Source organism: Camelus bactrianus, chromosome 1 (assembly GCF_048773025.1).
Source record: "Camelus bactrianus isolate YW-2024 breed Bactrian camel chromosome 1, ASM4877302v1, whole genome shotgun sequence".
Lineage (NCBI taxonomy): Eukaryota > Metazoa > Chordata > Mammalia > Artiodactyla > Camelidae > Camelus > Camelus bactrianus.
Window position 1 is genome coordinate 94846529 of NC_133539.1, and position 25281 is coordinate 94871809.

Here is a 25281-nt window from a genome sequence, read left to right on the forward strand (position 1 = left end):
AGATTGAAAGGGCCTAAAGGGTAAAGAAATTACCAAGGAGAAATCAGAAGATTGTTTAAATTTATCTTCCCGACAGGACCGCCTTTGAAACACTGGCATTTACTTTAGACTAAAAGTTGTTCATTTCTCTCTCTCTTTTGCATGTATTGAAATTGTTTAATTCTATGTGGCACATTTCAGAGTCTGTGTTCACTGCCGTTTAAACCCTCCTCTGCTCCCCAGATGTGGTAGACAAGGGAACATTGCAGGATCAGGCGCTGCCTTGGTCACTAGCTTTCAAACAATTTACAGCTGCCTTATTTTTTCTGTCCAAATTTGTCTACTTCATTTTACTATAGCCTGAAACTCTGCCAATTGGAAAGTCACTTGAGTTAACAAATAGACACTTCTGAAATTGAAGACCGCTCTGGCAGGGCTAAATTGAATACCTTTCAAGGGAATACACTATTTGCCAACTCGGGGCTAGGACCTGCAGGTAGATGAGGAAGGTATCTGTGAAGATGAAGAAAACACAGACCCTGCCCACCTGAAACCACCATCTGGTAGGGAGAAGAGGTGTACACACCGATAGTTACACAACAATGTGTTATATGTCATAATAAAAATAGATTATGATTTTTTTTTCAGAGTGATTTCTCAAGGTGTGAGCAAAGGCTTCACTATGAGTGTGACTTCAGAGCCAGACCTCGGAGGGTCGACAGAAGTTCCCACATCAGAGAGAGGGGTCAAAGCGTTCCACGCAGACGGCCTGGTCTGCACAAGGGCAAAAGGGCAGAAAAGGACCTTGCTTGCTTGGTAATAAGGAAACAAATGTCCTGGCCAGAGGGTGTGTAGTGCACGTGAGAATCACAGAGCTGATGAGAAGCAAGATCTGATGCGGAGATGACAGCCAGGCGGCCGAGGATTTAACAAGTCGAGTTTAAAAGATTAAATGATTTCTCTTCATCAAAGGTAAGACAGGGAAATGTTGGAACTGAGGTGACAGGCCCAGATCTGTATTTTCTAAAGAATATTCTGCCAACAGCACTTCTTAGTGAATCACATTTAATTTTTCTTAAGAACTAGCTAGAAAGCTATGCCCTGGAAATGGGAAGGCAGGAAGGAAACGTTAGACACAGCAGAATGTGCGATGCTTTGGCCTAAGGTTGTTCTGCAGATTTTGAACAAAACAGGGATTCAGCGCACTTGAGAGGGACAGAGTGGGAGGCAAAAAGAGATTTTAGCAAGTGTGAAGTTAGACATAGGTTGTTTTAGGGGGAGGGTAGAGCTCAGTGGTAGAGTGCATCCTTAGCATACACAAGGTCCTGAGTTCAATCCCCAGCACTTCCATTAAAAAATAATAATAATAATAAATAAACTCAATTACCTCCCCTCCACTCCCCCAAAAAACACATGGGTTGTTTCAAAGCAGGGTTGGCAAAGTGTGGCCTGTGGGCCAAATCCAGCCTTCTGTCTGCTTTGCCCAGTACAGCTAAGAGTGTTTCAACATTTTAAAATGGGTGAGAAAAAAAATCAAAAGACGTACAATATTTGTGACGCATGAACATTATACAGAATTCAAATCTCAGTATCTGTTAGTGAGGTTTTACTCTGACACAGCTGGGCTCATGTTTACACGTCGTCTCTGGCTGTTTTCACACCACAGCAGCAGAGCTGAATGCTTGTGACAGGGACGGTGTAGCCTGAAAAGCCCAAAATATTTACTACCTGGCCCTTTACAGGAAAAGTTGACAGAGATGTCCAAAGAAAGCTGTAAAATGTAGAACCTGGGAAGCCAGCCCTCTGCCTTCGTCCCATCACTGGGTCCCGGAAGGTATGTGTGACCTGCAAGTAATGGACATGTGTGTGCCCCCTGGGGTGCTGTAGAAGCTTTGCAAAGACTAGGGGGTTTGTTCCTCTGGTCTATTCAGGCTCAGGGATATAGTCCCTCTCTGACAAACCCCGTCCCTATGCCCCACTTTCCTGCACCAGAGATCCACCACCACCCAGAATCCATAACTTTGAATCTATCTATGAGCATTATGATTCAGCTGTCTTTAAACAGTTTACAAAAGGATTTGATGGGCTAGTTTGGGAATTTACGAAAATGCACTCCAAATTGCAGGCACTGATGTGCAAAAGGACTTCTAAATACAGCCTCTTGGTAAATTGTGGACCCGTATGTAGTGGCTTAGAGGATCGTGGAATTTTCATTCATGTGGTTGAGCCTAAGTCAATGTGACTTAACAGTGTTAAGACTCATAAAAGATGACTAGGGCTTGGAAGCACGCCAGTAAAGATTTCCTGATGACTACGTGCTGGCTAGTTCAGATTATTGTTGGAAAGCTAGTGAATGAAGCAGACAGGATGTAACACTAGAGATTAGTTTTATGAATTGGAATGTATCACTGATTTCAAGTTACATCTGGAAGAAAAGATATTGGGGTGGAGACTGCAGAAGGTGCAGATTAGTTCACAGGACTTAAATTAAAATGCCTTGCTTGATAAAATTCATATGGAGCCACTCTGTAGAAACATTTCTAGTTTTTCACACTTAAAAGCACTAAATTAAATGTTTTAGAATTTCTTTTAGTGCATTGCAGAAACACTTATATAGTGCTTATGAGGTGCCTAAAGCCAAGACTGGTCCTGGTGATACAAAAATAGATGAAATATGGTCTCTTTCCTCAAAAAAAAGTACTGTTACAGAGAGAAAACCAGAAGAGAAAAACTAACTAACTAAATAAATAAGGCAAAAAATTTCATGGAGAAAATCAAAGAATTGTCTTGTTCAGTTTTGAAATAAAGGGAGTAGTCATTTCAAGATAAATAGATGACTGGTATACAATGAAACACTACTCAACAATAAAAAAAAGAACAAAATAATGCCATTTGCAGCAACATGGATGGACCTAGAGATCATCTTTATAAGTGAAGCAAGCCAGAAAGAAAAATACTGTATATCATTCATATGTGGAATCTAAAAAAAAGGAAAAAGAAAAGAAAAGAGGACGCTAATGAACTCATCTACAAAACAGAAACAGACTCATATAGTAAAGAATCTTATGGTTACCAGGGGAAAGGGAGTGAGAAGGGATAAATTTGGGAATCTGAGATTTGCAAATGTTAACCACCATATATAAAAATAGACAAAAAAGCAAATTTCTTCTGTATAGTACAGGAAACTATATTCAATATCTTGTAATAGCCTTTAATGAAAATGAATATATGTATATATATGCTTGACTGGGACATTATGCTGTACATCAGAAATTGACACATTGTAACTGACTATACTGCAATAAAAAATAAATAAATAAAATTGATGGATAAAAAAAGATAAACATGCTAACATCTATAAAGCATCTGGGATTTCTTAGCAGAAGGATGCTAAGCCAATACAAAAATTATCAAAGACCAAGTCAATCTCTATCTTTAATTCCAGACACAGTAGAGGTGAAAAGACTTAGTACCTTTTGGTCATTGATCCTAAAGTTGGAGAGGGCAATCCGAGTCAAACCTCAGATTCGAGGGCAACTGGACCCACTGCAGATACCAAAATCCACGCATGCTCAAGTCTCTTATTCGCCCCCAGTGTCAGCAGACTCCGCAACTGTGGATTCATTCAATGACAGATCCAGGTTGTAACTATTACACGATCTGTGGCTGATTGAATCTTTGGATGCAGAACCCCGTGGATACCGAGGGCCTGTATACTTACTGAAAAATATCCGTGTACAAGTGGACTCGCCCAGTTCAGACCCACATAGTTCAAGGTAAGCTACCACCTGACAGTCATCAGAATCCTGACTTAGTTAATTCTGTATCCCCAGAAGTTAATACCATGCAATAGATGCAAAAAGGGCTTAATACATCTGTTGAAAAAATGATTTTCACTACTTTATTGTGAACCCAAATTTTGAATGTGTTTGGAAAATAAAATTCTGAAACTGGTTTTAGTCCATTCTAGCCTATGGTCAAAACAGTACTATTTTGGCTACATTAAGTTACAAAACAGTGTGAGGCCAGAAGCTTGCCACTGGCAAGTATTAACCCTCCGTATTGAGCAAAGGAAGAAAGTTCCAAAAACTCAACACATCATTTGAATTTATTATTCTGCCCCACCTTGATAAGTATGATGGGAACTTCCGAGACTCTTGTGAAAAGAAACTGCTTTAAAATATCCATCATGAGCATGATTAACTCTGTTAAATCGAACAATCATAATAATAATAAACTCTAACATAATAGGTGTAATATAATACAATGTGTTAGCATAATGATATATACAATGTGAAGAACAGGTATGTCCCAGACACTGTGTGATCACATTAAAAATATTACTTAACAATTGCTCACGATGTTTTAGTTTTATTGTTGTGGTTATCCACATTTACTGGGAAGAACAATGGTGCAAATAAACCAAAACTATTTCTTCTGAAACTTGGAATTAATTGCACAAATCTTCATTCAGCAACAGATTTTCTTTCCTTGAATTAAATCTGCCCTTGTTGGTTTTGTTTTTTAACTACTCATTCATTCATAAATGTATTCATTAGAAACATTCATTCAACCAAACATGTAGTGAGCTTAATCAATGAGGTCTTCCCTTGTATTTTTAGGACTGGACTAAACATTTAAATATATCTTGATCCCTGTCCTCAAGGAGATCACAGTCTACAAGGCAAGGCAGAAAGACAAATCAGATTAAGGTGACTGCCACAGCACAGGTATGCTTGGGTCCAGTGAGGTAGAGTTTCCAGTCCACAATTCATTATCTGACATACATCTCAAAAATGTTCTCCTAGAACAGTCTACTCAAGCAATAAAAATAAAAGCAAGAATAAACAAATGGGACCTAATGAAACTTACAAGCTTCTGCACAGCAAAGGAGACCATAAATAAAACAAAAAGACAACCTATGGAATGGGAGAAAATTTTTGCAAATGAAACCGACAAAGGCTTGATCTCCAGAATATATAAGCAGCTCATACGACTTAATCCAGTCCACAATTCAGTGTTAAGAAAAGCTTCCCTTAAAAGAGGCGGTGCTTAGGCAAAAATTTTAAGAAATTAGAAAAGTTTAGCTAGGTAAGGGAGGTGGGAGCCAGAACCATTCCAAGCAGAGGAAACATGAGAAAACATAACATTTTTCATGTCAAAAAAAAATGAAAAAACATTTTTGGCTGAAACAAAGGATACATGTTGGGTGTCTTATTTGGCTGCTTCAAAATATGATGCAGAGATAAGGATTCAGTCTATCAGTGAGGGGATCTGGAAACACTGGGAGGTCGCTGGGAAAGGAAAAGCATCCACATAGGTTACTTTATCAAGTCTGTTACCACTGTGGTAAATGTGGATAAATGGAGAATTCTGGGAGTTGACATAGGACATAGGCCTCAGAGTTATCTGAACAGAGGACAGGGAAGTTGGAATACTTATTTACGTGTCCATATTTGGTACCTGTTGGTTGAAGACAGCTAGAGAAGACCGACCTCAGGCAGCTGGAAGTCAGTCTCATTAAAATGGTAAGACCTTGGGATGTGGGGGAGAGGGGCAGAGAGGGAGCTGGGAACACCAACGCCACTTGCTGCGATTGGCAGGCCTAGAAACTAGATAGGCAGGGGTGGACAGAGAAGCGGTTTTCATATTATGCAAATGAGCTCTGCCCTTAATATCACAGCTTTTGAAATGTTTTAAAAAAGAGGTATGGGAAGTCAGGTAAGGGAAATAGGCTTTGTTTCATAAGGTTGGTTTCTGCTAGCTCTTTGCAGGCTGGGACAGAAGGCGCTACGCTAATTTAGAAGTTACTGCAGTTCTCACAAAAAGCATGCTGGCCTGAGCTAAGGTAGTGGCAGGGGGGATGTGGAAGAGTGGGAGGAGTAGGGAGAAATCAAGGTGAAGGAATTCTGAATTCCTGTGGGAGGAGGAGATGGAGGACTCAGAGATTCCAGGTTTTTGTCTCAGAAAACTAAGAAGGCAGTACCTTTCACCCAGATTGAGAATTCCAAGAGAAGGAGAAAAGTGAAGGAATGATCAATGAGATCAGATTTGGAAATTCTGTGTGTGCATCAGGCTGGATAAATCCAGAAGTCAGCACACATGTCTGAGCTGGAAACAAAGCTCTGAGCATTCTCAGACTATAAATGGTGGTTGAGCCCATGCAGCAGACACTATCTAAGGAGGCTCCAGGCTTCTCGAAGACGAAGAAGTAAAGGTCTAATGGGGAGCAAGGCAGGAAAGCAATGATGGGACGGAAGCATTGACATAAAATGCTGCAGCAGATTTAAACTTTAGGGGAAATGAGAAAATTCTACCCAGAGAGTCTTTTGATCTCAAACATAAAGGAAGATTAAGTACTTATTAGTAGATGACTAGGGACTGGAGCATTCCTGGTAGGATGACCTGTTGCAAAGACAAGTTTAAGAGGGCAAATCGTGGAACTTGAGATAAGCTAAAGCAGGCTAAAGTTTGCTTTTCCTTTATCCCTGAAGAAGGCACTCCCTGAAAATGAATACGAACTCTCTGAGTGCAGGAACAATCTTCTAATCCCCAGTAACCAGCACATATTAGGTGCTCAATAAAAGTTGGTCAGAATGATGGGGTCTGTTCAGATCAACTTGATCAACAAGAAACACTTGCCATTAGGTCATTTTATTCACTCAATAATTATTTAATTCAACTACTATACAAATTGCAAGTCCCCATAGCTATTCCTTAAGGCCAGGGGCCCCATCAGAACACCCAGCAGGCAAACAATGTTTACCATGGTGTCCTTAGTTAAGGGAAACAATAGTCTATTTAAATAAAAAGACATCTGATTCAGACTTTTATTTACATAAACAGGCTCTTCCCTTAGTCCTGATTAGACAAGTCCTATTATAAACATATTCTGTCTAAACTAGCCCACCTACTGTTTGCCTTAATTTGTTGCCCCTGACCTCTAGTAGCTTCTTATTTCCCTAACACCTGCCATAGCACCCGATTCAGAGCACTAGTTGTGTAGTATTTGTTGACTAACTCTCAGGAATTTGTTGACTTACGAATAAAATAAGGACTTCAGTATTCTAAAGTTTTCTGCATCATGGTGGTGAATCTATTTTTCTTTCTATTTTTTTTTTTTTTTTTTTTGGACTACACAGAAATCCTCCACTCTTCTTGTAAAAGTACTACTATTTTGCTTTAGAAATCTACCCCACAGCCAAGTCACTGGATACAGTCCTAGAAGGTGTCCCTATGTTACTCTCTTTCCCCCCTGGCCAGGATACGGAAACATGACCATGGCAGGCAAAGCCTATACATTTTAAATGTAATTTGAAATTTGAATAAAGTAACACAGGAGCTGAAGATGGTAGGTCCTTCCTATTCTGCAACATATCTGGAAGTACTTATCTTTTCTTAACACTGGGTCTTCAGATTTATTTTTGACTTTATTTTATAAATTGCAATAAATTTTGTTTTAGCTTAACTCTGAATTAGATTGTGTTACTTGTAACCAAAGAATTCTAATCACACATAGTTCTAAAATTTGGGGGGGAGGGTATAGCTCAGGGGTAGAGCGTGTGCCCAGCCTACAGGAGGTCCTGGGTTCAATCCCCAGCACCCCTATTAAAGATAAAAAATAAAAAAACTTATTACCCCCTCCCCTCCCCACCCCCCCAAAAAAAAGAAAAAGAAAAAATTCTATGAGATCTAGTAAGAGAGAGGAGATAAGTAGGAAATACCAAAAGCACACCGCGTGGAGAGGCAGATTAAAATATAAAACCAAAAGATAAGTGTTACCAAATTAATTTTTTTTAACCAAAAGATGAGTTTTGTAGGGTTTTTTTGTGTTTTTGTTTTTGTAATTGAAGTACCATCAGTTACAACGTGTCCATGTCTGGTGTACAGCACAGTGCCCTCGTCTCTGTCATGCATATGTATACATACATTTGTTTTCATATTGAGTTGTGTAGTTTTTGATCATTAAGTGTGAGCCTTCAGTTAGTGGCTTTCAAGTTTGGAGGGCATAATGATCACCTGGGACACTTGTTTTCCCTTGGGTCTCCAGGCCCTGCACCCAGAGGTCCTGATTCTGTTGGTCCACGTGGGGCCTGGGAATATGCATAACCACAAGCTTCTCAGATGCCTCACAGACCATGCTTTGGAAACCACTGCTTCAGGTTCTGCTGTACATGAAAAATGGCAGCTGGTCAGATCTGTGAGCACAGCAAAACAGGCCTTAACCCGCGCAGTTTTGCTCAACAACCCCAAACTTCTTGTCACAGCAACAGTCTCACGAAATGTTCTAGCTTTGCCCGTGACAACGGCGTCAAGTGGATTGTCAGATCTATTAATATAATAAAACAAAGACTAATTTCAATTTTCATTTTGTTGAACAAGGGCCAATGAAATTATAAGAGGGAGAACTTAGAAAACTAAAACCATCACCTTTATTTTATAATCCAGTTTTTGTGATTTAGAGAAAAGCACTTATCATATGGGTATAATCGTATTTCCTGTTGATCTTTCACACACCTGTGTTTATTCAAAATACCAATATTTCCATGGGAAAAAAAACTCTCTAATAAAGGATGAAAATGCATTATTACAGAGAATCCCACAAAGTCGAGGTGAGGTGGTGCCAAGACATTAGTAGGTTACTAGACCAATTCTACAGGTAAAGTTATCTGTGGGGCCAAAATATGCGTAAAACGTGTAATTTCATTACACTTATTTGAAAAATGGAGGTTACTTTTTCAAAAGCCAAAGTAACAGAAAAAATGGATCCCACGTGTTTCTACCTTAGCATTCTTACATAGCAAAAAAAATGACAAATGCTTTTCAAAAAACGTGGTTAATGCTTTCACAGATAAATCTTTATATAAAAAAAATAATAAAATAAAATAAAAGCTATAAGACAGATATGTTACAGGAAATAGCCAAGGCCTGTCTGTGTTCATATGCAATGCCTAGTTTTGGTTAAACTGCTGTTTTAAGTATTTTTGTAATATTTTATACTATTTAATTTGTAATCATTATGCAAATATAGTATTCCATAGATAACATGTACAACTTTTAAACTGGAAACAAAGAACAGTATTTTGTTTAAATTTTAAATTCAATTCAATATGATTCAAAAATTGCTTCTTGAAAACCCACAAGATGCTCCTTACTCCACTAGACTTGGGGAGGGGGGGAAGTATAAAGTGAAAGATTTTATCATACAACTCTGAAAAACGAGAGATTCAAAAGTAGATTTTAAAAACCAAGGCATGGTAAAGAGAAATATGAGGCCATGGTTGTAGACTTTGGAGCCCAGCACACAGTCCTCAGGGAAGCCCATGTGACAGCACTAAAGTTAACAGAATACCTCTGTTCTGCCTCCTGCACATCGCACTCACAGGGCTTAAACAGGAGAGAAAATCTGCAGTAAAAACTAGTGTCTGAGCCCTGAACTGATATTTAGGAATTAGCCATGGACTTGGAGAAGCACTTTTCATTATTTATATATGAGCTTACTAATCAAAAAACTCCAAGAAACAATAAACACAGATTTTTTTTTATTAGAACCTCAGGCTTAAAAACAAAAAAGTTGTTTTGGTCTGTGCTGCTGGTTCATGTGACAATCACAATTGACCACATGGGCTGTAACTTTTACCAAACATTTACCAAACATCTCCTTTCTGCAGACAGGACTAGACGAGATTGAAGGGGAATTGTCTTTCCTGTAACCCTTCTTTGCACTATTTTGCATTGGTCTTTGGCTTTTCCTTCCCAGTAATCTTCATATATCTGATAATCCTTACTTTTGACAATAGTTCTCAAACTGACCATGGAGAACAAGGGTAGGTTCAACTGCTTCCTTGATTAGCACCAGGAATATGGGAAATTTTACTTCGATTCCACGTGACTCAGCAATCATTTATTGGATAGCCATGTGATGCTCAGTACTCCGTTAGATACTAGGAAGGGTGCAAAAGATGAATAACAGGATTCCTGCCCGCTAGGAGCTGGAAATCCTGTTGGAAGGTAGATAAGAACTAGATGGAGTCTGGGAGATGACAGGCGAAGCTGTGGGGATGGAGGGTGTTAATGGTGGTGTGTCCCTTAGCAAGGAGCTGTTTCTTGTCATTAGACTCGCTTTTGTTTTTACTAATATATGCATCGTATGTCTCTTGGCTTACACTTGTTTTTAATACTCAAGAGAATAGCAGTAGGAATATTCTTATGAAAACCAGGCAAGACAGTCTTCAGCAGAGTAGAAATGAGCACATTATGAGGAGATGGTTGTCTTGGTGCTGGAAGGAGGCTGGATTACGTAAAGCAGGTGTGGATAATAAAGGAAAGGAATTCCCTATCTGTTGGAATGTACATCTGGATGGTTCTCCTGTCCAAAAAAAAAAAATGGTGATCTTCAGACTCCTTTAACCCTGCGGCAAATTTTAATGAAAATAATACATGGTTGGCCATTTCAAAATCTTGCCCAACCAGGGTCAAACATAGAATTATCAGTAATGAGTAATCAACTGAGAAATGAAGTTTGAAGGAGAAGTACAAAACAGAATTGAGCTCCAGGGAAACGAATTTTTTCCCAGTTTGGAGCTAGGGCAACCTCACGTAACCTCTGGCCTCGTCTGTTTTTTTGCGAGGACTGATCACAACATTGTCATCTGCTTTCTCTCTGCTAAAGGTGACTTCCTACTGACTGAAGATATAAATCAGTTTGGTACTACCATCAAAATGATAGGGTTTTAATGTATTAATTTTATTCATGGCTGTGTGAGCCATTTGGCTCCAACAGAAAATGCTACAGAGCTTTGGCATCGTTTTTCTTGGTGAAGGAGGCAATTGGAGATGGAAAACAGCTCACTCAGAGCTCATGGGTCAGATTAAACGATTTCGTAAGCAATCAATTAGACAACGCTTTAGCAAGCAGAAAGGCTGTGGGAATTTACTGTGTAAAAGGAGGATGACAAACATAGAAGACTAATTAGTAATCAAGAGAACAGAATATTGTTTTTCTAAAAACAGTCAGGAATTAGACCTCCTAGAAGACAAGTTGTAACAAGTCAATGAGGCAGGAGAACTGGTTAGAATAATGTTGGCTCAAGTTTGTAGAGTAAAATGCTTCATTTTGTTTCATACCATTTCCTTTTTTAGAACTCCTTCTATATGCAGTGTAAATAATATAGGTTCCCAGAGAGGAGAGATTCCTTGGCAAGCCTTTACTAGGCAATTCAAAGCCATGTTTTGAGCACCCATCTGGTTCCAAGCACCATTCTAGTCTCTGAGGCTACAGTGGGCTATATCTAGCTTCTATCCAGAGTTCTATGGGCTTTCCAGTCAAGACCCAGATCTAGGTTGTCAAATTGCCTTTGCTTTCAGGAAATAAGAAAGTCCCACCCAAGGACCTCAGCACCATTCTCTCCTTCTCTCCATCCTCAAGTTACAGCCTCTGCACATGTGCACACACATACAGGAGCCTCCACAACTTACCACCCACCACGCTTCAATTCCTTGTTTATGTACCAGGTAAAGCCCAGCCTGCAGCCAGAGATGCGGTTAGGCTAGAGAGCTCTTGCCCAGGGGGCTTCAGGAAAATCAAATCATCTGTTCCACACTCCATCAAAGTCCTCTATCAGAGTAAAATGCACCAAAAATGGTGGCAATATTTCAGCTGATGTTTTAAAAAAATTAGTATACCACAATCAGACTTTTTCAGAGATGCCCTCATTTCTAAATAAATTTGATATGAAGAATGCCAGCTCTACAGGACTGATGAAGAAACAAAGTCATTTTACTTAGCCTAACAGTGCTTCCCAAACCCTGCCATATTATGGGACACAGAAATTTATAGCATTTGAATGGCACGCTGGGGTAAAAGAACACTTTTGAAGATGGACTGACCAGAGGCTCTGATGCCTCCAGTCCATTGGAAACAATATCTCAGCATCCCTGTAACCTATTCACGTGCATCGTTTGGAAAGCTCTGATCTAAGAATTTGATTGTGAAGTATTTTATTCATACCCCGGAAATACCTGAGGTGTTTTTCTAACCCCTCCTCGACCCACCAGTTTCAGTGTGACTAGGCTCTGTCATCAGAGGCGAGGCTTACAATGGGAGATAGCTGTTGGAACAATTTGTTTTTTTTTACAGACTGGATTGTGTCATAAATTCTCAGGTGACATAGACAGAAAAATCACTGAAATTCTGAGCAGGGGCTTACCAGCTCAGCCCTTTTGCTTTACCAACCAGAAAACAAAGCACAGAGGTCACACAGTAGTGTTTTTATGGAGGGAAGTTATGAAACTAGATGTAGGTCATGATCTCTTAGCTTTCGGTCTTGGGCTTTTTGCACTGCACTGGTGGTTTCAGACTGGCAGCAACGGCATCACCTGAGAACTTGTCAGAAACGCGACTTCTCAGGCACCACCCCAGACCAAGTGGACTGGAAGCTCCAGGGCTGATGCCCAGCAAGCTGTGTTTTCACAAGGTCTCCAGGTGGTTCGGATGCACACTGACGTTTGAGAACCACTACACCCCAACATGGCTCTGCTCTAGAAGGCTCGAGACCCCGATGTGGACAAGACTGTACCTGTGCAGTGAGAAAGCCAAGCTGGAACGTTCTCGTGTGGAGTGAGGGCTCACTGTGACAGGGGAGAGGGACCCTGGGGTTAAACATCAGAAGTAGCAAAAGGTTAATGGTAGAAGGGAGGTTCCAAATTCAGGGCCTAAGTGGGAACTTCAATTCTCTAAGTATCACCAGGCCTTTTATGGCCTAGCCTTTACTTCCATCTTAACCTCTTCAATGAAAGTATCAATTTCTGCAGATTGGGAACTTAAAGGGTGTATTTCTAACTTTATAATGAAAACCAGTAGGAGAAAAAAAAAGTGTCACTTTTCAAAATTGACCTTTGTTGCTTCTTGTGTTAAACATAATTATTTTGAAAATGACAAACCTCTCTAAGTTTAGTTTGTATAACTTGTGAAAGATTAAGGGGAAGGGAGGGGAAAAAAAAAATCTCAGATGAGGCAAGGTTGAGTTTGCATATTTGACATCATTACTGTTAAATTCCTTTGCCCTGAAAAACACTAAAATTTCTTTTCCATGTGACTCACTAGCAAATTTCTCTTCCTTAGATGTTGGTCCTGCACTGTGTGGATCAGGGATATCAAATAACAAAAAATATGGAAAAAAAAAAAAAAGCACAGCTTATGTTTTAGTCTAAGAATAAGGAACTAAACAAGCAGAAAATCCCCTTTTCATGATCGAGAAACTCATGTTAAGCTTAGCAATATTAGTAGCATTAAAATACTTTTATATTATGTCCTGAGGATATCCATGAATAATAAAAGCTACAGCCAACACTGTCGCCATTAGTTAAATGTGGTTCATACAAAGATCTCATAAACTGCTTCTAAAAGCTACCCTACATTCCTCTCATTTCCTTTTATCCCCGTCTATCCTTTCTAAAGATGTGGACTCATATTTCTGGATAATGCCTTTTAAACTCTTTGTCAAATATTTACTCAATAACTAGCAACTACCATAGGAAAACACAACTCTCTCAGCCCCTGAAACCATAACGTACGAGATAATTATCAGGGCTATGTTCTCAATTTGTCAGAGAGTTTTCTATTTACCACCCCAAACTGAAGCCATTTCAGTAGTTGAGGTTGTAGGTACAGGTAGAGTAAGAATTTGGTAGGCGATACTGTGAAATGAAATGAAGGCCTTGTAGTTAAAAGTTTGTTATTATTTAAGAAAGTTTACTCTGGTCTCTGTGTCTTTCCTTTGCAAAGTATACTTTTTTCTTTTTAGATGTGGAGATATAATTAGAACTCTGTGTTTTAAGCTTCCAAAATTGTGGAAAAGAATGCAATTTATGTGCTTAAGTCTTTAGGCCTAACACAGTAATACGGTGCTCAGGTTTCTAAAAACCTTGCCTGCACAGAAAGCCATAATGCTTCAGGCTTACACCAGAGTGGTGCCAGTGTGTTTGCTGAGATAGTTCTCAGGACTTATCTTTCGAGCATCAGCAGTCTTTTAAATGCACTAACCAACTCCACACTCATACGATTTTCCATGAGAAGTAGAGGATGTCATGAAGTGTACTGCAGGTAACCTGCACTGATATAAAAAAAGGTGCTGTTATTTTCTGCTCTGAAGGGTAAAGTTAGAGAGAGATGGAGAAAAGGAACATTTTGTTTAATAATTACCATTTTGAGAGCTGATCCAGCTTTTGTGGATAAAAGAAAAATTTAATTGTGTGAACAAAACATTGAAAATCTCTCTCTACTGCACAGCAGTGACCATTAATCTCTCTCCTTTAATGAATACTCTGATGGGAGGCCAGGCTTCTGGTTTTCTAAGGCAGCTACTTAATGACAAGCAATTTAGATTCATTCCTATCACAACTGAATTCATTGCAACTTCCCTACCAAAGCCCTGGTATCAAGTTGTGTTGTTATGATCAGACATGTTAAGGAAAACAAAATGCATTTTTAATAACTCCTCTTCCATCACAGCTTTATTTTTTTTCAAGTCTCTGATCCGAAGTTACTTTCAAATACACTTTATGAGAATAATCAGACTAATTAATTTTCTTCATGGGCAGCAGACTCTGCATCTTTACTCCTCTTATGCCTGTCCTTCCTCTTCCTCAATATTGCTGAGGCACTCTGAAAAATTATCAAATACTTAATGATTCTAAAGATCTTTGTCTCATTTCTATTACCTCTAGGAAAAATGGAAAAGAAAGGGAAGTCCTATTTGTAGTGAACCTACTGTGTCAAACACAGATGTGGAATTTTTACACATAGTCCATGTGAATGCTATAATCCTAAGAGGCAGTTGTTGTTGCACCCATTTTGCAGAGGAGGAAACTGAGGCCCAGAGAGACTTAGCGATAGATATAATGGGGCAAAATGGCGTTTAAACCTAGAGTTTGTAACTCCAAAGCTCATGCTTTTTGTAACCTAAGGAAAATATTACCCCTGGGATTTTTATTTATGTTAATTACAATTATACTTTTACATAAAAATACATTTAACGACTAATATTTTCAAAGCACTATTGCATACATCATCCCATTTCAAGGCGGCTGGCAGAACAGAGGGCTGGGGGCGGGTGTTGTGAGGATTAGTAATACTGTATACAAAGTATAATATCCAGTGTTAGACAAGCGCTCAGTTGTTGCTATTATTATTACTATTGATCCTCCCAGCAGGCTTAGAAGTCAGGGAGTACAGCTGTTATCATGCCCTCTTGACAGACTTTCTCTACAAAGATTAATCCCACTCACATTTTACTCCACAAGCAAGAATTACTTTAATTTTTATTTACAGGGCATTTACTTACAGGAATCTCAAAACCCCATGTTCAACTTCAATTTGTTTGCAATGCAGGCAGGCAGGGAATGGAAGGCAGGCAGGTGTGAGATGGGCTTAGGATCTTTCCCAGCCGAGTCAAAAATGGAAATTTTGCCTTCTGTCTCCAAAATGAGCCTCCTTTCCACGGCCCCGAAGGGATGCAGGAGGATTTGCTTTCTCCTAGGTGCCATCATCCTCTTCCTCCCGGGGTAACGTGGGGAGAGCCCTTCCTTCCGTTCCTTGCTCGCGCCGGGAGGGAGCGCGCCCGGAGCCGCGCAGACCACGCGTGTGGACCGCGGGCAGCGCCGTTATCACCACGCAGAGCGGCGGTCCTGCCCTCCGGATGGCAGGCAGAGAAGCGCAGGAGAAGTGCTGGGTATCAGTGACTCACAGCAAGACAGGAAGTCTCAAGCAGACCCACCCTTCCTTCCTGCCCTCCGCACCAGCTGAGCTGCAGAACCACAGGCCACAAGGAGCCTAGAATCTTGGTGAGAAGTGCTGCAGCCACAGACAGAGACCGGGTCACTGCAGTTTGTAGGCTCGCTAAATGGACTCAATGTCATGACCCGGCTGCCGGGAAAGCACATTCTCTTCCTCCCAGAGAGCACATGTTTTTCTGTTGAGATTTTTGCTTTTCACCTTTGCCCAGTATCTTCCCGGTATATTCTGGCCTTTGCATTGTTCTTAAACATGAAAACAACGGACTTGACACAGTTCAGATGAGTGGTCCTTTACACTCTGTTTTTGAAACTTGCAAAAAAATGCTATCGATCGTCATCATCAAGCAATGCCTTGGCAATGTAAAATGGCAGAGCGCGTCTCTCCAGCAGAAAATTTGTACACACGTTTACAGTGGATTTTTGAACCCAGTGTAAAATTGCTTCCAAGTTACATCATGTTTCTCTTCATAAGAGCAGCAAATGACGATGACCGAGATAAAGGCTAACGACTATTACCGGCGAGGACTGCTCAAAGCACTTGGTATGTTTTAAGTCATCTAAGTCTTCCAACTAGCCTTTGAGATAAACATTATTATTATTCTCCTTTTACAGACGAGGAGGCTGTCAAAGTGAATGAAAGCCTCTTCACCGTCTCCCCAAATTGTTTTTAAACCTCACAAATAATCAACAAAACAAAGCTCAAACAAAAAATAGAAAATAAAAACGAAGTTGCTGCTTACAGTGATTTGTTGTACGAGTCAAATAAATGACACAAAATGATTATATACATGTTTCCCACATTTGGCCAAGTTCAGTTAGTGTATTTCCAATTCATTCATTAAACTGTAAAAAAAAAAAAAACACCCCTACAGAAAAGTCAAGTCAAAACTCTGAAATGAGTCATTACAGCAGACCAAATTTGTCAGTATCTTTCATCAAGGCCACTTCCCTTTCTACCTGTAGGGCAGCAACACCAGAAAGTGACAGAAGTCTGCATTCCTATGTGTCTAGGAAAAAAATAAGCCTTAGGTTGAAAAACCATTTATTGTATATGTTATACAAACACACACACACGCAGTTCTCATCTTTTATTTTCCTGCTGTCTCCAAGCTCAACTCACACCCCACGTTCCAGCCATGCCAACACACTTCTAGTGCACTTGTTCCTTGTTCAGTGTCTTTGAAAGGAGTGCTGTTTGTCTGAAAGCCATCTCCCTCTCTGTTCCACCCAGTGAGTGCCTGCAGGATTCAGAATCCTCTCCATCTGCTCCTACACTGAGAGCATTTATTGAAACCTATTATGAGGTAGATACGGGGAGGTGGGGGAGGGAACAGGGTTACTGTCCTGATGAAACTTTCTGCAGAGAGAGAAAAACAAAGCTCAGAAAGAAAAAAGAATGGAGGAGGGAGGGAAGGAAGGAAAGCAGTAAGAAAGCAAGGGAAGGGAGGGTGGCACTAACTCATCGTGGCTGGTGTGACGTAGGACCTGTGATGCTGAGCGACATCATCGGGTGTGATGAATCCAGCCATCTAAGCTGAGCTCTGAATGAGAAGGAGCCCGTCATGCAGAGACAGGAACTACCAGTTCAAAGCGCTAAGCCAGAAAGCAAGCCTGGTTCCCAAGACTGAAAGGAGCCAGTGTAACTGAGGTGCCAGCGGAGGGCAAGGCGGCCACCCGATCCCACTGGCTTTGTAAGGCCTGTAAGAAGTTTAAACTGAACATTTAAAGCAGAGGACTGATGGACTCTTAATATATTGCAACAAATCGCTCTGGCTGTTGAGTGCATGTTGGGCTTCAGGGTCTCAGGCGTAGAAACAGGAAGACAAGTTAGGACACAGGTAACGGAGGAGTTAAGGCAGATTCTTCATATTCACACAGCATTTTGCAGAGACTTAACATCATTCTTTAAAAACTGATACTTTTTTTTTGTCTTCTACTTAGGCAGTAAGATCCTTGAAAGCAGAAATGAAACCTCATTCCCCAACAAACATTCCCCGCATGAATACATAAATGGGATGAATGAATGAGTAAAATAAGGTCCCTGTCCTCGGAAAGCTTAAATTCTCCGAAACAACAGACATCCATCTCCCCAAGTAACCAGACTGCAGAGCGGGTTCCTTACGCTGTGGAACAGACAGAAAGCATCACATGCGAGGGCAGAAGAGGGAGAACGCGGATCATCCAGCCCAGGGTGTGATCCCGAATCAGCGTTTAACAGCAGGATGTTAACACCAGGTGACAGGAGTTTGACAAATGGAATCAGCTTCCCCTTCCGATGCCTCCCAGTTTCAGATAAGGGCTGTGTTTAGACTCTGAGTTCTGGGTCAGCATGCAACTCAATGAAGCTATGGAGAAATTATTTATCTCCACTGGACTATTAAGTAAAAAGTCAACAAGGGTGTCAGATTACTTCTGGATTATTCACATTACAGCAAAACCCTGACATCTGGGTGAAGTGCACATGTTCTAAATGTTTCTTCTTGGAAATTGTAAGGTCAACCCTGAGGACAAGCCACTGTGTTTCTCGTGTCTTCCCTTCCTCCTCTTCTGTAGTTCACTCTCCCAGGGGCTGCCCTGCCTCCACCCTCCTGTTCAGAGCCCTCAAGTTGCACAAATGTAATCAAGGCCTTTTTCCCTGGGTCCCTTTCCCTTTCTGTTTCACTCCCCCTTCCCCAACCTACCTCAACTAACTAACTATGTGAGTATGCATGTTTCTATCTATCTATCTATCATCTGTTTGGTTTTGCCCCATAACAAAACACCACAAAATTTGATTTAAAACAACCATTTATAATGTCTCTCAATTCTGTGAGTGATCTGACTAGCTTTTCTGGGGCTGACTGATCTAAAATGGCCTTCCTTTCCTGTCTGGGGATACAGCCAGGGCAGCTGAGATGCTTAAGGCCTTTCTTCATGTGGTCTCATCCTCAAGGACTTTTGTCCACATGGTGACAGAAAGATTCCCAGCAGCAGGAGAGGGAAAACCCTTTTGGAAGCACTTTTCAAGGATCTGTACCACATTTTCTAATAGGCTCAAGGAAGTATAACTGTCCAAGCCCAGGTCCAAGGGATAGGGAAATAAATTCAAGTCCTTAACAGGTGACATGGCAAAAGTTCTGAGGTGGGAAGCCCTATAAAAGACCAGCAGGACCCCCAAGCAGGGCCACTACTCTCCTGCCGGCACCATCCGGTTCCCTGGCCCTGAGGCTCTATCTCACTTTTTGCCTCTGAAACGGATTACTTACCCCTAAAATTCATTGGTTCCCTGAGCTCACTTCTGATTGGTTTTTCCTTCACTCCTGATTGGTTATTACTCTCACTTCTGATTGGTCCACTTCCCTAACTTCTGATTGGTCCATTTGTAGTACTTCATTTGCATGGAGCTCACTCCTGATTAGTTTATTTCTCTCACTCCTGATTGGTCATTTCTACAAAGCTTGTTCCTGGTTGGTCAACTTCTGTTATACTTTATTTGCATATGATGTTGCAAAGTGTGAAACTGGCAGCCTATAAAGGCCTGTGTAAACCTACAGACAGGGTCCAGAGCTTGGGGTGTTAACTCTCTGGGCCTCCTGGCCTAATAAACCTGAGTTCTCCAACTCTCAGAGTGCTGCTTGGCCTCTTGCCCGGATCCAGGTTGCTGTCACAACTGAGCTGTAACACCGAGCTGTAACACGTTTTTCCGCAACAGTTCCACTGTAAAGGGATATACATACAGGGATTTAAGGAGTCTGTGACCATTTTGTGATCCATTGCACTATCATTTCAGACTAATTCCATACATTTAATTCACACTAAGGTGATAGGGACCCCTGACAAGGGGATTTCCTTCTCGACTTGGCAAAATATCTCACCCCAAGGGAATCAACGTCTGGAGTCAGAACTGCAGGCTCCGTGGCAGAGGAGCAAGAACAGTTCTGCAAAGGCCTCTCTGGCAGCCCTTCCAGGCCTGATCTGCCTGAGCACAGATTCCTCCACCCTTAGAGAGTTACTTCACAGTGTGCTTGACAGGCATGATTTGACACACGGAAGGGAGTATGTCTATCACTTGACCTTATCAAATACCCGGTATATAACTGCTCAGTAAGTATTGATTGAACTTGTTAATTTGTGTGTGTGTGTGTACACGAGTGTATCAGGAGAGAAGCAGGAAGTGGGAGCATGCACAAACACTAGCTCCATTCCAAATACTCCCCTAGGGAGCCAAGACACAGTGTGGCAGAGTGGAACTGACTCGGGCTTGAGTCAGGTGAACATACTACCTATGAGCAAATTTCTTAACCTCTCTAAACCTCAGTGTCCTACTCTATAAAATGGGCATAATAATACCTTTGCTACAGAGTCATTGTAAAGATTAAAAAGAATGATATACGTGGAATACCTAGACCAACACATGACACATTAGAGATATTTGGTAATTAGCAGGGAGCAGAAGCCAAGTCTAGCTTCCCACCCAAATTCCGTTCCTCACTCCTTCCTTCAGCCCTAGTGCCACTTTCCCTTGGTGGTCTGCCTCCTTCCACCTACCAGCCCTTGCCTAGCCCAGTCAGAGAAATGAGTATGGCAGGGACTGGGGAAATTCACCTGCAACTCTAGGATCTGTCAGCAAGCTGTCCTTCCAGCTGTGGCAGGGGAAGGAAATCAAAGCAACGGGAAAGACTGACCAGTTAGTCTTACCTCTAACAGTAAGCCTTTGCTATTCACTGTCTGCCATTGTAGTGCTGCGGAAACTCACAACAGAGGCAACTGCCTGCACCCAGATTTGGCCAGCAGCAGCATTTGTGCATTTGGCATTCAGGAGGTATGGATATGTTTCAGTTAAAGGCTGTAGACAGAACACACGCCTTTCCTTCTCCGCCTTCCCACCTCACCTTCCACTCAAATATTTGTTTTAAAAAATACAAGTGAAATAAATTCATAATCAATCCCAGCACCACGGAATTAAAAATTTCTATTTATTTCTCTAGGATGTGGGAGGATGGGATCATAAGACTGTCTGGATTAAATGTCAGCTCAGTCAGTGGTAAGCTGTATGGTTTTGAGCAGCTCTGTTTTCTTATGAAATGTGGAAAATGATAGGACCTATCTCATTGGGTTGTTGTGTGGACTGGTCAAGATATATGAAGCACCTAGGATACTTCCTGGAGCACAGCTCAATAAAAGTTAGATTTCATTGTTATAAGCCAGAAGCTAAGGAATTTACAGCTTAGAAATTACATAGAAGATGGACACAAAGCTTGGAATTGGCAAGAATTCTAGGAGAAAGTGAAGGAGAAATCAAGGGTATGAGTTTAATGTTAACAGAAAAAGTATGAGAATCTATCTTCACCCCATTCCTTACTCCCACATCTGTATGCAGGGATGATGTGTACTCTCATTAAGCTAAAACCAAAGAAGTTTTCTCTAAAGAAGTTGAATAACTTGCCTACGAAGGGCTAAGGCTTCTGTTGTGGGATACATGGAGGGGAAAAAAAAAAAAAAAGGGATCCACACCTAGGCACCTTTCCTGAAACTTCACTATATCAAAGATAAGAGTCTCAACATTTTTGAAAGAAGAAACAGATTATCTATAAAGAAATGAGAATTGACTGGTGTCAATCTCCTCCCCAGCAAAATTGGTTGCTGGAAGATAATGGAAAATGCTTTCAAAGTTCTGATGGAAAATTGAAACTAGAATTATATACCTATCTAAATTATTTTTTAAGTCCAAAAGACATTTTTAGACATGCAAGAGCTTAGAAAATTTTATCCGTCATGCATTCTTTCTGGAAAAAAAAAATACTGCAGAAGGTACTCGAGCAAAAAGAAAAAGTAATCCAAGAAAAATCAGGTCCTGGCAGCCAAGAAAAACGTGAACATGACAACCAAGAAAAAGGAAATCTATGAAAAGTGATTATTAGATGAAAGTTGTTCAGCAAGCTTAGAAAATCAACAGTCCAAGATAAAAAGGTAATCCAAAGGCTCTGAAGAGTAAGTCCTCCAGTTAAAATATTCCTACAGGAGAGATTATTAATAAACCAGATGATCTTTGACAAAATGAAAGCGTACTATAATTCTGTCCACAAGAAAACAATTTAGAAATTTCAAATAAGTAACATGTATAAAGAAATCATGGTGTAAACATAAAACAGGTCCTTCATATATTTTGACCAGTCCACACAATGTAAAATATATATTATATTATATAAAACAATATAATATCATGTGATATTTAATACATTGAAAAAGAAAAATCAATTTGACCTTAACACTCGCAATATTCTTCTTCAGCTAGTGTAAGTTTATGAACACAAGGTTATATTTCCTTCTTTATGGGTTAAATCATGCTACTTTGTACCTTAACAATGTTCACAGTATTTTGATAGTGAAAAAGCTTTTTACTTAAAAATTATTTTTTGACTCAACCTATTGGCAAAGGGTAGAATAATCTACCATTTAGAACAACCCAAGAGATAGAAACACTGACAGTGTAAAAAGCTGGGGCCTGTCAATAGAGGAGAGATGAAGAAAGCATGTGGGACATTCATTTTCTCCTTTTATGTGATTGTGAATACAAATTTTTGAAGTTGATGGATCAAGAAAGAAATTAATATTATTTACAGATATCAAGGTCACCTCTCAGGGACTGTTGTCTCATGAGAAATTGGATTGATGATGGACACTCTGTGTATCTCACAGCAGCTTTGCCATGAGTGTCAAATACAATTAGAGGTGTGGGAGCATTGGGGAAAATGATAGTGTTTTTATCATCAGAGCACATAGCTTTATGTGGAATCTAAAACAAAGGAAAAAAAAGAGGACACTAATGAACTCATCTACAAAAAAGAAACAGACTCACAGACATAGTAAACAATTTTATGGTTACCAGGGAAAGAGGGTAGGAAAAGATAAATTTGGGAGTTTGAGATTTGCAAATGTTAGCCACTATATATAAAAATAGATTTTAAAAGTTTCTTCTGTATAGCACAGGAAACTAATTTACATGCAATATAATGTGTATGTGCAGTTGAACTGTAATAATTCTAACTAATAAAGCTGAAAAAGGGAAAAAATCTTGTAATAACCTTTAATGAAAAAGAATATGAAAATATATATATTATATGCATGACTGGGATATTGTGCTGTACATGAGAAATCGACACATTGTAACTGACTGTATTTCAATTAAAAAAAAAAAGCACGCAGATTTTATAGAAGTTTGGCCATTTGCTCATGCATCCTAACAGCAAATCAAAGCATATTAAATACATCCAGTTACTTTCATCAGCTTTCTGCTCTGTGCAGTTCTCATAGTTTCTGTTCCATGTAGAATCATAGGACTTTAAAGTTAAAAAGGATTTCAAAGACTCTTAAGTTTACCTTCTTCATTTCAAAGATGAGGAAACTGAGGCCACATAACGTTAACTGACTTGATAAAGTCAAAGAGCAGTGAAATGACAAATTAGTCCTAAAACAAAGTGTCCTGAGTCCTAAGGCAATGTTTTTCTGCTACATAGATAAAGCAATGGCCCCAAAATAATATATAGTTGACCTTTGAACAACACTAGTTTGAACTGCTGGAGTCAACTTATATATGGATTTTTTTTTTTTCCCAGTCAGTCCGTACTAAGTACTTCATGATCTGTGGTTGGCTGAATCTATGTATGGAGTGCCGACTATAAAGGCACACTCTGATTTTCAACTGCGCGGGGTCAGCGCCCCTAACCACCCTCGTCCCTGCCCAGTTGCTCAAGAGTCAACTGTTTAATAGTAAGTCCAGATAATAAGTTGAGTCTGTACGATTTCAGGAAAAACAGTTAGAACCTTGTAGTTTCATATGATCAAGAAATGTCCATGGTATAAATAAGTCTGCAATTCTAACTTGTAAAGGTTTACTCCATAACTTGTATATAGTTGTAACTATTTTATTATAGAAGATTCACTGATTTAATTGTTGTATATGCAAATGTAGTCTTTTCAAGTAGATTTACAAATTATGATATGGAGTTGTATGTCTCCTACTTCCTCTTTGTCCAGACTCATAGGGCTACAGCAAAGCTTTCTATAAAAGTGAGTTAGCTTATTGCTTCTCTTTCGTATTTTTTAAGTTTGTGTTTGAAATGATTTCAAACTTATAGAAAAGTTGTAAGAACAGTATGAAAAACACCTGATTCCCATCTAGTGAGACTTAGCAAATGCTAACATTTCTTTCTCGCGCTCATCTACCTATCCATCTGTCCATCTATTTATCTGCATTCTATATATTACACAGTTTTAAAATGTATGTAATTTTTCTGATCCATGTGAGAGGTTTCACACATCATGCCCCTTTATCCCTTCATACCTGACTTTATGTTTCCCAAGAACAAGATTTCTCTTTTACCTGGTAACAGTACAGTTACCAAATTCAGGGCACTTAAACACTGATGTAACACTCTGAAGGCTACATCAGTTGTACCAATAATATATTCTTTTCAGTTTTTCTTTTCCCCAATTGGATATTGTCTAGGATGACATACCGCAGTTTGCAGTCACATCTGTTTAGACTCATTTAATTTAGAACTGTTCCTCGGCCTTCCTTTGTCTTTCATGCCATTGGCAGTTCTGATGAACACAGGCCAGTTATTTCATTGAATATCCTGATTAAAGTTGGGGTTTCTGTTGTTTCCTGGTGATTAAGCTCAGACTACCGATTTTTGATTGGACGGCTACATGGCTGATGCTGTATCTTTCTCACAGTTTCACACTGGGCAGCACCGGATGGAGCTGCCTCTTATTGGTGATTAACATTAATCCACTCGTTTAAGATCTTATCCCATTTCTCCACCATACAGTATTTCCCCGATTGTAATTATTAAGTAATTTGTGAAGAGACAGTTTGAAACTATGTAAATATCTTGTTCCTCATCAAATTTTCTGCCCCTAGATTAAGCCTATTGATCATTCCAGCTGGAATCAGTTTCACTGGGATGGTTGCAAAATGGTAATTTACATTTTATTTATCTATTAGCCTTCTCCATCTACCAGGCAGTAAAGAACAGCTTTCTCTTCTTCCTTATTTATTAACAGTTTGGACCCATGGATTCTTGTTTTATGCAGTCATATTCCATTAATGCACCTCTCTTTTCTCGCTCTCTCTCTTATGCCCAGATTGTCTTATATTTGGCTTCTTGGAACTCATTCAGGCTGGCTTCTGTGTACTTTTGACATGTTCTCATCATTTTTTGAGCACGTCCTTATTTCTAGCATAAAAAGAAAAAAAAAATCACAGGCTCATGGTGTACCTTCACTGCTGTTGCCCAGGAATCAGCCATTCTCGAGAAGCCCTCAGCCCTTTCAGTGGGAACTGGTATTTAGCCTGATTGGATTTTGAAGTTGACATCACAAGGTCAGTCATGTCCTTCTGAAATAAATCTCCTAGTTTGAGTAGAAAATAATCAGAACTGAGAAGACATTGCTCAGTTCTCATCCAGAATGGAAATACTCTGTGCTTGATTTCTCTTTTTTCCCCCCCAGAATTAGGTAGTA

General features: G+C 39.9%; 1 long non-coding RNA gene across 1 annotated transcript in view; it reads right to left on the minus strand.

The window, feature by feature from the left end:
* The window catches only part of LOC123615974 (uncharacterized), a 121508-nt gene extending 103205 nt beyond the window's left edge, over positions 1-18303 (minus strand). Inside the window, exon 1 of the long non-coding RNA XR_012508963.1 lies at positions 15324-18303. This is a non-coding gene — a long non-coding RNA (uncharacterized LOC123615974). The remainder of the gene's footprint in view (positions 1-15323) is intronic.
* Positions 18304-25281: the final 6978 nt, after the last annotated feature.